The following is a 13354-nucleotide window of genomic DNA, read 5'->3' as shown; positions in this document are numbered from 1 at the left end:
CCTGAAAATGTGTGAGTACCATGAACATGTGTATGGAATGGAGTTCCCCGTGTGAGGCTGCTTTTACTCCTGACTCCTTCTTGACCTTATGTTGGTAATATGGAATTGTGGATTCTTGCCCCTCTCAGGTGTCCAGAGGTTTGGTGGTGACAGTTCTGGCCAAAGACTACAAATTCGGACATGGAGAAGGTGATCCCAAATCGCTTCCCAAACTCTCTTGGGGAAATACCCAGGCAGCTCCAGCGGATTGGAGTGATTTTGATACTCCTGGCTGACCCAGAACTACTCCAGCCAGGTGAAGTGATGAGGCGTGGTTTGGTGAGGAGTGGTTGCTAGGAACTCAGAACTTTGTGACGTCACAGAAGCTGACTTCACTGAAGCAGCAATCCCATTCTCATGATTTCTGAGTCCTATGGCTTCATGTAGAAATTTCTGGGAAGGAAAAAGAAAGAGCCCTGTTAGCCTGATCATGATCTCAGTTGGTCTTTTCTATTTCATTCCCACTTCCACTTTCTCTACAAAGAGAAAAGAAAACGATATTCCGTGTACAAATCTTTAGACCGACATTTCTCCAGAGAGAGCAAGGTGTTCCTCTTTCCCCTGCAATTTCTAGAGATCTCAATCAACAGCGAGTCCTCTTGGCTACTACTAGGTCTCTGGGAGGTTGGATATCCTTGGGTGAGAGGGTTCATTCTTAGCTTCTGTTTCCTATGGTTTCTTGGCTGTAAGGTCTGCCTTTGGTGCTTGGTCAGTATGGAAGTTGAGGAAGGAAGAAGGGAAGGAAATTCATCATTCCAGGAAAATTGCCAAGGCAGGGATGGGTTGTGCTGTCCGTGTCCTTAACTGCTAGTGTCCTGAAATACCAATCCTAAGGGAAGAAGGCTTTGTCTACCTGACATTACATTAAACACCGTTGCAAAGGCTTCATGCAGAGTGAAATTCTGCATGATCGCCACCCCTAAAGAAAGAGCCCTGGTCAGTACTCCTTGTCATCATTATTTAATGCACAATGCCATTTTTGTTGGGAGAGCCATGTTGAGGAACTCTCTTTATACAGATGAAAATGAACGGCCAACATCGATGGCAAACGATGCCCCCTCTAGCATCACAGTGGAAGGAGCCGAGATCCCCTTGTAAGGGCTATTGGATAAAGATGATTATGAAGATGATGATAAAGAAGATGATTTCCAAATGAAAATGCAAGCAGACCCAGGGAAATATCCTATGACTTCACTCCTTGGTGGCAATGAGGAATACCATGGACATGAGTAGTAGGAAGGAAAAATGGAAGGAGAAGTATTCAGACTGCGAGACGCACCAGGAGTGAATCAGACTCTGTGGACCAAGCTGAGCATTACAGGAGGATAGGACATGCCATAAAGAGGGATGCAGTTAATGGGTAGTGAGGTGGTGTGGCATTATATGAGGATGAGCACTTGGTGTTATACACAATTAAAGAATCAGGGAACACTATGTCAAAAACTTCCAATGGATGAAAGTTGGCTTGCTGAATATAAGAATAAATATTGAATAGAAAGCAAAATAGGCTGTTTCACATGCAGGAGAAAAAAGAAAGAGAAGAGAAATGAATTCTAGTTTTATTATCTTACTGATTAAGTTGTATGCAATAGGTTTCCTATAAGGTCCTTATGTGAATTGTGTCTTTGGACATTGTAAATAAGTCTTCCCTCTTCCTACATTTTGAGAATAGATGAGAAAAGCTGACAGTACCATTAAATGTCTTGAATGGTGGACCAGGGAATTGATTTGAACCTGGATTTCTTTGTGTTGGGAGGTGTTTGAGGACTGCTTCAAAAGGCTCAAAAGCTGCTTCAAAATCATTACCTGAGACGTCAGATATGTATGACTCATGATCTTGTCATGGTAGTGCGTATGTGACTTGGAATTTCTCCTTTTCTCTCCGGTATTGGATTTGCTGGCATTATTGTGTGGAGGGGTCTTTTAGGTAAGGTTGTTTAATTAATTAATGAATTCTTGATAGGTAAGGTGTTAACTTATCCAGTTTGACGCGTTGTTTCTTTGATTCTCTAAGCTTTTGTTTTTTTATGATATTTTTTCTGAATTTTCCTTCCAAGAGTGCTTACCTCACTTGTTCCATAATTTCTGTGGGACCCTTTTAATTGTGTGTGTGTGTCTGTGTGTGTGTGTTTGTGTGTTTGTGTGTTTCACAAAGCGCTGAAAATGATATTTTAAGAGATATGAAGCTGCTCTATTCCAGATCACATTTCACCTTCAAAAACAGTGGAAACTCACTTTACACCCCATTGGCCACAATTCGTGCATTGAATGTCCCATTTGATCCACTTTTAGAAAGGCAGTTTCTACTAGCCTGCCTGGAACAAATACCAAATTTTTTTCCCTGGTTAGAGTCTAACTGCCTGTCACTTTTTCTTTCATTTTCACATGTTTCTTTACTTCCATGAGTGAGTGAAATAATATGGAAGTTGTCTTTCGGTAACTGACAGATATGACACAGCCCAATGCTCTCTCCCTTTCTGCCACGTGTCACAAGGAACAACAATGCCTTCTTGCTTATGGCTCCTTAAGAGACCACAGTGCATCTGGAAGGCTGTGAGACTGTAGAAGTGGGAGAATTGGACGTTTGGTGCTTCAGAGACATGGAGGCATGTCCGAAGACAAAGGCCCAGGGGAGAGGACCACACTTAGAACCCACAATTTGAATGTTGACCAAAGCTGTTGGCGGAGAAAAGGAGAGTGTCTGAAGGACACGAATTCTTGAACCCAAGGACTTGAGGCCCGGGGATTCCAGATAAGCATCCTTTGCAGACATAGACTCCAGAGAACATTCTGTATCTCCTGGAGAGGACACCAGCAAGCAACCATGTGCAGACAGCATGGAAACCATGATCAGAGATAATACCTGTTGACACTGTGGTAAGATTATTATTTCTTTGGGTGCATTCTTGATGGGCAGTGTTGGTGGAGATGCCTCGATGGGCGCCAAAGGTATGTGGGCTCTACAACCGCTAGCATCAGGACTGAGAATTGGCCACAGGAAGAACGGTGAGGACATTAACTGCCCAAGGAGCAATCACGGATTCCCAAACCTGGAACACTGTTGGACTTCCTTCTTCAGGCCACGTTGCTTAGTCCCAGGAGAACAGAGAATCCTGCAGGGGACTAGATTAAAGCCCTGCCCATATCTTCTTACCTGGCCACAGAATTCAGCAGGCCTTAAGTTTTGTGGAGTGGGTTGAACACGTTCATAGTCACACCAGACTCACGAAGCTTAACAGCACCATACTTGGCCCAGACACCACACACTCTGAATGGGAGGCAAGGAGAGGCTCTGCAGAGGACGAGCCCACAGCAGATTGGACAGCCAGAACACAATGTCAGAAGTCATATCACACACACCTGAGACTCTCTCAAGTGAGAGCATTTGTGCACTCCATGAGCTCTTCTTCCTAAAGAAATTAACTGCAGGGTAGATAACAGAAGGCGCGTTTCGAATACAGAGAAGACAGAGACCTTTTGTAGATTCACGTTGTAATCCAGAGTTTGGCCCGAAAGCCTTTTCCGATGGCTTCCCATGGGGATTGGTTCTCTTCCAACATGCTCCGAGCTTGCTACTGTGAGCTCCACATAGATGAGTCCGTCCTGAGCTTAAGCTTAGGGTGTAGGGTCTGCCTTTCATGTGTGGTCAGCTTGGAAAATGGGGAGGCATTTTTTTCCCCATTTTATTTATTTTTTTAGCGTAACAGTATTCATTGTTTTTGCACAACACCCAGTGCTCCATGCAAAAGGTGCCCTCCCCATTACCCACCACCTGTTCCCCCAACCTCCCACCCCTGACCCTTCAAAACCCTCAGGTTGTTTTCCAGAGTTCATAGTCTTTTATGGTTCGCCTCCCCTTCCAAATTTTTTTTTTAATAAACATATAATGTATTTTTATCCCCAGGGGTACAGGTCTGTGAATCGCCAGGTTTACACACTTCACAGCACTCACGATAGCACATACCCTCCCCAATGTCCATAGCCCCCTCCCCTCTCCCAATCCCACCTCCCCCCAGCAACCCCCAGTTTGTTTTGTGAGATTAAGAGTCATTTATGGTTTGTCTCCCTCCCAATCCCATCTTGTTTCATTTATTCTTCTCCTATCCCCTTAACCCCCCATGTTGCTTCTCCATGTCCTCATATCAGGGAGATCATATGATAGTTGTCTTTCTCTGATTGACTTATTTCACTAAGCATGATACCCTCTAGTTCCATCCACGTCATCGCAAATGGCATGATTTCATTTCTTTTGATGGCTGCATAGTATTTCATTGTGTATATATACCACATCTTCTTTATCCATTCATCTGTTGATGGACATCTAGGTTCTTTCCATAGTTTGGCTATTGTAGACATGGCTGCTATAAACATTCGGGTACACGTGCCCCTTCGGATCACTATGTTTGTATCTTTAGGGTAAATACCCAGTAGTGCAATTGCTGGGTCATAGGGTAGTTCTATTTTCAACATTTTGAGGAACCTCCATGCTGTTTTCCAGAGTGGTTGCACCAGCTTGCATTCCCACCAACAGTGGAGGAGGGTTCCCCTTTGAACACATCCTTGCCAGCATCTGTCATTTCCTGACTTGTTAATTTTAGCCATTCTGACGGGTGTGAGGTGATATCTCATTGTGGTTTTGATTTGTATTTCCCTGATGCCGAGTGAGGTAGAGCACTTTTTCATGTGTCTGTTGGCCATCTGGATGTCCTCTTTGCAGAAATGTCTGTTCATGTCCTCTGCCCATTTCTTGATTGGATTGTTTGTTCTTTGGGTGTTGAGTTTGCTAAGTTCCTTATAGATTTTGGATACTAGCCCTTTATCTGATATGTCGTTTGCAAATATCTTCTCCCATTCTGTCAGTTGTCTTTTGGTTTTGTTAACTGTTTCCTTTGCTGTGCAAAAGCTTTTGATCTTGATGAAATCCCAATAGTTCATTTTTGCCCTTGCTTCCCTTGCCTTTGCCGTTGTTCCTAGGAAGATGTTGCTGCGGCTGAGGTCGAAGAGGTTGCTGCCTGCATTCTCCTCAAGGATTTTGATGGATTCCTTTCTCACATTGAGGTCCTTCATCCATTTGGAGTCTATTTTTGGGGAGGCATTTTTATGTTTTTATGCCAGTACCACGCTGTCTTGGAAATCACAGCTTTGTAGTAAAGTTTGAAATCGGGTAACGTGATGCCGCCAGTTTTGTTTTTGTTTTTCAACATTTCCTTAGCAATTACGGGTCTCTTCTGATTCCATTCAAATTTTAGGATTCTTTACTCCAGTTCTTTGAAAAATACTGGTGGAATTTTGATCAGAATGGCATTAAAAGTATAGATTGCTCTAGGCGTATAGACATTTTAACAATGTTTATTCTTCTGATCCAAGAGCATGGAATGGTATTCCATCTTTTTGTGTCTTCTTCAATTTCTTTCATGAATGGTCTGTAGTTCGTCGAGTACAGGTCATTTACCTCTTTGGTTAGGTTTATTCCCAGGTATCTTATGGTTCTTGGTGCTATAGTAAAGGGAATCATTCTCTAATATCACTTTCTGTATTTTCATTGTTAGTGTATAAAAAAGCCACTGATTTCTGTACATTGACTTTATATCCTGCCACGTTACTGAATTGCTGTATGAGTTCTAGTAGTTTGGGGGTGGAGTCTTTGGGGTTTTCCATAGAAAGAATCATGTCATCTGCGAAGAGAGAGAGTTTAACTTCTTTCTTGCCAATTTGGATACGTTTTATTTCTCTTTGTTGTCTTATTGCCATTGCTAGAACTTCTAATACTATGTTGAACAAGAGTGGTGAGAGTGGGCATCCTTGTCGTGTTCCTGATCTCAACGGGAAGGCTGCAAGCTTTTTCCCATTGAACATTGTATTTGCTGTGGTTCTTTCATAGATAGATTTTATGAAGTTCAGGAATGTTCCCTCTATCCCTATACTTTGAAGCGTTTTCATCAAGAACGGATGCTGGATTTTGTCAAATTCTTTTTCTGCATCAAGGAGAAGACAATGTGGTTCTTCTCCCTTCTCTTATTGATTTGTCCTATCACATTGATTTATTTGTGAATGTTGAACCAACCTTGCAAGCCAGGGATGAATCCCACCTGGTCATGGTGGATAATCTTTTGAATGTGCTGCTGGATCCTGTTTGCTAGGATCTTGTTGAGAATCTTTGCATCCATATTCATCAGTGATATTGGTCTGAAATTCTCCTTTTTGGTAGGGTCTTTGCCTGGTTTGGGGATCAGGGTAATGCTGGCTTCATAAAAAGAGTCTGGAAGTTTTCCTTCTGCTTCAATTTTTTGGAACAGCTTCAGGAGAATTAGTGTTATTTCTTCTTTGAAAATTTGGTAGAATTCCCCGGGGAATCCGTCAGGTTCTGGGCTCTTGTTTTTTGGGAAGTTTTTGATCGCTGCTTCAGTCTCATTACTAGATATCCGCCTATTCAGGTTGTCAATTTCTTCCTGGTTCAATTTTGGGAGTTTGTAGTTTTCCAGGAATGCATCCATTTCATCTAGGTTTCTTAGCTTATTGGCATATAACTGTTGGTAATAATTTCTGATGATTGTTTCTATTTCCTTGGTGTTAGTTGTGATCACTCCCTTTTCATTCATAATTTTCTTAATTTGGGCTTTTTCTCTTTTCTTTTGAATTTGTGTGGCCAATGGTTTATTGATCTTATTGATTCTTTCAAAAAACCAGCTTCTAGTTTCATTGATACGTTCTACTGTATCTCTGGGTTCTACCTCATTGATCTCTGCTCTAATCTTGATTATTTCCCTTCTTGCATGTGGAGTTGGTTTGATTTGTTGTTGATTCTCCATTTCTTTAAGGTGTAGAGACAGCTGGTGTATTCTGGATTTTTCAATTTTTTTGAGGGAGGCTTGGATGGCTATGTATTTCCCCCTTAGAACCATCTTTGCTCTATCCCATAGGTTTTGGACTGAAGTGTCTTCATTCTCATTGGTTTCCATGAATTGCTTAGGTTCGTCTTTGATCTCCTGGTTGATCCAAGCATTCTTAAGCAAGGTGGTCATTAGCTTCCAGGTGTTTGAGTTCTTTCTGAACTTTTCCTTGTGACTGAGTTCCAGTTTCAAAGCATTGTGATCTGAGACTATGCAGGGATTAATGTCTGTCTTTTGGTTTCGGTTGAGTCCTGTTTTGTGACCCATTATGTGGTCTATTCTGGAGAAGGTTCCTTGTGCACTTGAGAAGAATGAGTATTCTCTAGTTTTAGGGTGGAATGTTCTGTATATGTCTATGAGGTCCATCTGGTCCAATGTTTCATTCAATGCTCTTATTTCTTTATTAATTTTCTGCTTCGATGATCTGTCTATTTCTGAGAGAGGCATATTAAGATCTCCTACTATTATTGTATTCATATCAAAATGACTCTTTATCTTGATTAATAGTTTTCTTATGTAATTTGGTGCTCCCATATGGGGGACATAGATATTCACAATTATTAGATCATCTTGGCAGATAGTTCCTTTAAGAATTATGTAGTGTCCTTCTGTATCTCTGACTACAGTCTTTAGTTTAAAATCTAATTTATCTTATATGAGAATCGCTACCCCGGCCTTCTTTTGAGGCCCATTGGCATGAAAGATGCTTCTCCATCCCTTCACTTTCAGTCTGTGTGTATCCTTAGGTTCAAAATGGGGCTCTTGTAGACAACATATGGATGGGTCCTGTCGTTTTATCCAAACTGCAACCCTGTGTTGTTTTATGGGTGCATTTAGGCCATTCACCTGAGAGTGATTATTGAGGGATAGGTTTTTATTGACATCATGTTGCCTTTGAAGTCTTTCTGTCTGTAGATTGTTTCTATTTTTCTGTTCAATGATATTCTTAGGATTTTTTCTCTTTGATAGGACCCCCCTCAATATTTCCTGCAGTGTCGGCTTGGTGGTTGCATAGTCTTTTAAGCCTCCTCCTAGTCATTTTGGCAAGAGATGACCGAACAGATGCAGCTGGACTTATCGATTGTGGTGCAGTCAATGTGCACCCTGGAATACTTCTGTGCAATCATGATTCCCCACCCAAATGAGAGATAAAAGAAAAGAAAAAGAATTAGAGAAGAAGACAGAAAAAAAGGGGAAAGAAAAAAGGAAAAAAAAGAGAGAGAGAGAGCGAGAGATAGGAAAAAAAGGGAAGATAAAAAAGAAGGCTCAGCCCAAATGGGCCACAAGGTAAGATTTATGAAGTATACAAACAAAAACAGACAAACAAAAAGACTGATAAAAGTATATGACAAGAGATAAAATATATGACCAGAAAAAAGGGAAGAACCTCATCAGAAAGAAGCCCAAGTATAAGATTTATATATTATCAGGACAAACAAAAATTCACAGAAACATTGACAGAAGGAAAAATTGGGAGGGTGGTTATAAATTCTCAGTGTGGGTGAGGAAGGTTATTTTGATTCTTCCTGAAGGTATCTTGGCATTTTTGTTAAGGGACTCAACCTTCCTAAGTTACAGGGGGAATAGAAACTGTTTTGCCTATAGGGGTAGCATTGATTGGGGAAATTGGATTACCTCGAAGTTTAACTCTATATGTATAGTAGAAAATAAAAATTAAAAAAGAATAAACTAGACTAAACTAAGTTAAAAATTAAAAAGAATTAAAAAAATAGAAAAGCAAAAGAAAAACACGGGTGTATGTATCAAAAAGTTCAGGTTAGAAGGTTATTAAAGAATTTGATGTACTGGACATCTCAGTGTGGTGGTAAATAGGTTAAAAAGTTATATGTATGTATAAAAAAAAGAACCAGAATATTGGTAAAGAGTTAAAAATAAAAGTTGTATTTATGAAGTAGTGGTGGTTGTTCTCTTGTAGTCTTTTTTTTTTCTTCCTTCCTGGTTGGTTTTCTGGTTGGTTTCTTCCTGGTTGGTTTCTGCCACGTGAGTTTTCAGACAATGATGTTCCCTGAGTTAGGTCCTCCCGCTCCCCTCAAGGGGGTGAGCTCTGAGGAAACTGTTTTTTTCAGCCTTTTGTTCTCTGGGGGGTTTTTATGTTCTTGCATCTGCTTTCTATCGCCTTGACAGCTTTTGATGGTTTTTGGAGGTTTAGAGGAGAGTAAACTGCTCCCCGACCCCCTCTCAGAGAGAAGCATCAGAATGTTTTGCAAAGGCTGCTGGCAGAGTCGGTTCTGAGTCACTGTCCCTGGGGATGCAGGAGCTCCTCATTGTACCCAAAACCAGGGCAGCGGTGGCTGTCTGGGCAGCTCCAGACTGCCAAGAGGTTCTGAACAGAGATCGCACACTGAGGTTTACCCGCTGTCCTGGGCTGGGAATGTCTGGTTTTTCCGGATGCCAGAGCTCCAGGCTAGCGCCTATAAGCACCTATCCCAAGGGAGGGTGTGGGACGCTCGTGTTTCAGGATTGCCACTGGCCAGGCTCCCAGCCCTTCATGGGAGCCAGACACCACTCTTTCTCGGGTGTGTTGGCCTTCAGGCGCACTGGTGTCTCAAGGACAGAGACCTGATTTCTGCGCCACACTGTCTCTGGCTCAGTGCCAGGGGAGGCCGTCCTGGGTCCGGGGACTTAGGTCCCTGACCCTAACCACCCAGGTTACCACTATTACCACCCACAATCCTTTGCTCTTGTTATTTGAGTGCTTTCAACCAGACTCCAAGTTAATGCTGGTCCCCAGATGCAGAGACTCTCGTGTTGTGATATTACTTTCCAATCAGTCACCTCTGGTGGCTCCCACCCCCTTTTGTTTATCTTCTGATATCAGTCCGAAGCTCCCAGTCTGCTTTACCTGAGACTGATGTCTTCTGCTCCTGTAGAGATCCAGATGTGTATAATTCTGATCACAGGCTGATTTCATGGGTGGTTGGAGTTCTTTGGTAGGAAATCAGCTCACTTTAGGGTACAGGTTGAAATGGTGCCTCCTCCTACTTCCCGTCATCTTGACTCCTCAAGAATGCCTTCTTAATTATGGCTCCATAAGAGACCGCAGTGCATCTGGAAGAGAGTGAGACAGTAGAAGTGTCTGCGATCTCAGGCATGTCTTCAGCCATCAGCACAAACAGAAGATGACCACATCAATGTAAACATGGCATAAATGGACTGAAGCATAGAAATAACAATCCACAGCAAAAGAGAGAAGAAGTCACAGAGACCATGGGAGAAATGTGTAGACAGGTCTTATGGGAGAATTGGACGGTTGGTGGGTCAGAGGGCAGGAAGCCAGGCCAAAGATAAAGGCCCATTGGAGAGGAGCACACTTAGAACCCACAATTTGAATGTTGACCCATAGTTGTTGCAGGAGAAAAGGAGAGTGTCTGAATGACATTAGTTCCTGCAACCCAAGGGTCTTGAGGCCCAGGGATTCCAGATCAGCATGCTTTGCAGACAAAGACTCCAGAATTGCAGAACACTGTGTATCCCCTGGAGAGGACACCAGCAAGGAACCAGGTGCAGACATGCAAGAAACCATGATCATAGACAATACCTGTTGACACAGTGGTAAGATTATTTCTTTGTGTGCATTCATGATGGGCAGTGTTGGTGGATATACCTCGATGGGCGCAAAAGAAACTTGGACTCTATGATCCAGGGCATTCAGACTGAGAATGGCCACAGGCAGGACGGTGAGGACATTAGCTGCCCAACTTGCAATCACGGATTCCCAAACCTGTAACTGTTGGGAATACCTTCTTCAGGCCAAGTACCTTAGTCCCAGGAGAACAGAAAATCGTGCAGGGGATTAGAAGAAAGCCCTGCCCTCATCCTCTCACTTGGCCACAGAATTCCGCAGGCCTTAAGTTTTGTGGAGTGGGTTGAAAGTCACGTTTCACAGGCACACCATATTTAGGCCAGACACCACACACTCTGAATGGAAGGCAAGGAGAGCGTCTGCAGAGGATGAGCCCACAGGAGAGTGGACAGCCACAACAAAACCCCAGAGGGCATGTCACACCCACCCGAGACTCTCTCATGTGCCAGAACTTGCGCACTCCATGATCTCTTCTTCCTAAAGAAATTAGCTCCAGGGTAGATAAGAGAATGGAAGTGTCGAATACAGAGAACATAGTGACCTTTTGTAGATTCACGCTTATTCCTGAAACTGGCCAAAAAGCTTTTTCCGATGGCTTCCCATGGGGATTGGTTTTCTTCCATCATGCTGCGTGCTTGCTCCTGTGAGCTCCAAACAGATGAGTCCATCCTGGGCCTAAGCTTCTATGGTGTAGGTTCTGCCTTTCATGTTTGGTCAGCTGGGAAATTTGGGAGGCATTCATGGCACGATTTCTGGAGATGCAAGAAGAACTCCTGTCCTCATTCTTGAAGACTCGAGATATGTACTTGGTTTGGTTGTGGGTGTTACCTCTTAGCTTTCCTCGGAGGGCGGGGGGGCACTTTTCCTGGTCAGAAGCATCCTGATAGGATATGAGGGCCATGAACATGTGTTTGGCGTGGAGTTCCCCATGTGAGGCTGCTTGTACTCCTGACTCTTTCTTGACCTTACGTGTGTAAGATGGAATTGTGGATTCTTGCCCTTCTCAGGAGTCCAGAGGGGTGGTGGTGAGAGTCAGGGTCAAAGACTACCTATTTGGCCATAGAGAAGGTGATCACAAATCGCTTCACGAACTGTCTTGGGGAAATCCCCTGGCGGCTCCAGCGGTTTGGAGTGATTTTGATACTCCTGGCTGACCCAGAACTATTCCAGCCAGGTGAAGTGATGAGGTGTGGTTTGGTGAGGAGTGGTTCCTAGGTGAGGAACCTAGGTGAGGTTCCTAGGACCTCAGAGATTTGTGGCGTCACAGAAGCTGACTTTACTGAAGCAGCAATCCCATTCTCATGACATATGAGTCCTATGGCTTTAAGTAGAATGACTTGGAAGGAACAGGAAAGAGCCCTGTTAGCCTGATCATGAACCCAGGTGGTCTTTTCTGTTTCTTTCCCACTTCCCCTTTCTGTACAAAGAGAAAAGAAAACGATGTTCTGTCTACCACTCTTAAGACCAATTTTTCTCCAGAGAGAGCAAGGTGTTCCTATTTCCACTGCAATTTCTAGAGATCTCAGTCAACAGCGGGGCCTCTTGGGTACAACTATGTCTCTGGGAGCTTTGATATCCTTGGGTGAAGGGTCCATTCCTAGCTTCTATCCCCTATGGTTTCTCAGGTGTAAGGTCTGCCTTTGGTGCTTGCTTAGCTTGGAAGGGGAGGGAAGGAAGAAGGGAAGGAAAGTCACAATTCCAGGAAAATTGCCAGGGCAGGGAAGCGTTGTGCTGTCCATGTCCTTATCTGCTAGTGTCCTGAAACAACAGTCCTAAGGGATGAAGGCTCTGAATACCTGACATTACCTTAAACTCCGTTGCAAAGGCTTCATGGAGAGTGAAACTCTGCATGATCGATACCCCAAAAGAAAGAGCCGTTGGGCAGCAATCCTTGTCATCATTAGTTAATGCTACATGCCATAGTCATGGGGAGAGCCATGTTGAGCAACGCTCTTTATTCAGGTGAAAATGAACGGCCAACATCGATGGCCTGCCATTCCCGTACTGGCATCACTGTGGAAGGAGCCGAGATACCCTTTTAAGGGCTAGTGAATAAAGATGGTTATGTAGATGATTATAAAGAAGATGATTTCCAAATCAAAATGCAAGCCGACCAAGGAAAATATCCTATGACTTCACTCCTATGTGGCCCGTGAGGAATACCATGGACATTAGTATTAGTAAGGGAAAACGGAAGGAGAAGAAGTCAGACAGGGAAACGCACAAGGAGAGACAGGATTTGGGGGACCAAGCTGAGGGTTACAGGAGGAGAAGACATGACATAAAGAGGGAACGGTATAATGGGTATGGAGGTGGTGTGGCATTATATGAGGATGAGCACTTGGTGGTATATGCAATTAAAGAATCAGGGAACACTATGTCAAAAAACGTAGGAGGGATGAAAGACTGGCTTGCCGAATATCAGAAAAAATAGTGAACAGAAAGCAAAACAGGCTGTTTCACATGGAGATGAAGAAAGAAAGTGAAAAGAAATGAATTCTAGTTTTATTATCTCACTGATTAAAATGGTATGCAATTGGTTTCCTATAAGGTCCTTATCTGAATTGGGTCTTTGGACATTTTCAATTAGAGTCTTCCCTCTTCCTACATTTTGGGAATAGATGAGAAAAGCCGACATTATCCTTAAATGTCTCGAATTGTGAACCAGGGAATTGATTTGAACCTGGCTTTCTGTGTGTTGGAGATGTTTGAGGACTGCTTCAAAAGCTTTCGTCAACATCTAAAACGTCAGATATGTATGACTGATGATCTTGTAATGGTAGTGCATATGCGTCTCGGAATTTATCCTTTTCTATCTGGT

The sequence above is a fragment of the Meles meles genome, chromosome Y (assembly GCF_922984935.1).
Source record: "Meles meles chromosome Y, mMelMel3.1 paternal haplotype, whole genome shotgun sequence".
Lineage (NCBI taxonomy): Eukaryota > Metazoa > Chordata > Mammalia > Carnivora > Mustelidae > Meles > Meles meles.
Note: the sequence above shows the minus strand (reverse complement) of the source record.